Below are 1,016 nucleotides of genomic sequence, written 5' to 3'. Positions count from 1 at the left end.
TCTAATTTTCACACGGACCAAATTATATCCACTAATGTGGGTTATTTTTACTAAAGATATGTAGCATTATAAATTGTGGCCAAAATTTATGAAGAACAATTACTAATTTGAAAAATTTTATCACAGAAACAAAGAAAAATGCGTTTTTTTTTCAAAATTTTCGGTCTTTTTTCATTTATAGCGCAAAAAATAAAAAACCCAGAGGTGATCAAATACCACCAAAAGAAAGCTCTATTTGTATGAAAAAGAGGACAAAAAAATCATTTGGGTACAGTATTACATGACTGAGTAGTTGTCATTCAAAGTGTGAGAGCGCTGAAAGCTGAAAATTGGTCTGGGCAGGAAGGGGGTTTAAGTGCCCAGTTGTCAAGTGGTTAATATCGGATATGTCCCCTATCTAAGGACCATATATTAAATGGATTTTTAGAACAGGGAGATGGAAGAAGAGCTTGCTCTGTCCACTCCACATATCGACCTGGTATTGCAGTACCTCCAGGACTGGTGCACCCCTCTCTTATGCAGTTTCCAAAAAACAGATTGAACAACAACAAAAATCTTCCTTTTAAAGCTTGCTCACAAGCTGTTAATTCTTGCAATAAACTTGCATTTAACCCCTGTGTGTATTGGTGTTTTTGCTTGGTTTCAGTTTCTTGGCCTGTCTCCCTCCTCCTCACTCCATATTTTTTGGTCAGGAAGCAGCAGGTAAAGTGGCAGTAGTTGCAGGAAGCCAAACCTATCAAGTCAGCCAGCAAGTCAGAAAGTCAGTAAGTCAGTCAAGTAGGTACATTTCGACAAGACAGCTAGTGTTCTCTTTCTCCCAAGGCCCAAAACAAAGCCTTTTTTTTGCCAGTGTCAGTTTATAGAGGCCATTTGAATAGGGCTGACTTTGCTCTGTTTCTGAAACTTCCTTGCTGCAGCTAGCTAAAAGTCAGTCGAGGCATTCCTTCATTCCGCAGCCTGTGTCTCCCTGTAGTGCAGGGATATGCAATTAGCAGACCTCCAGCTGTTGCAGAACT

General features: G+C 39.7%; 1 non-coding gene across 1 annotated transcript; it reads left to right on the top strand.

The window, feature by feature from the left end:
- Window positions 1-328: 328 nt before the first annotated feature.
- On the top strand, window positions 329-512 carry LOC141141893 (U2 spliceosomal RNA). Its single transcript, XR_012244273.1, has one exon. It is a non-coding gene; the product is annotated as a U2 spliceosomal RNA (small nuclear RNA).
- The last annotated feature ends 504 nt before the right edge of the window (window positions 513-1,016 follow it).

This window comes from Aquarana catesbeiana, linkage group LG04, assembly GCF_042186555.1.
Source record: "Aquarana catesbeiana isolate 2022-GZ linkage group LG04, ASM4218655v1, whole genome shotgun sequence".
Classification (NCBI taxonomy): domain Eukaryota; kingdom Metazoa; phylum Chordata; class Amphibia; order Anura; family Ranidae; genus Aquarana; species Aquarana catesbeiana.
This window is presented reverse-complemented; position numbering and strand designations above follow the sequence as displayed.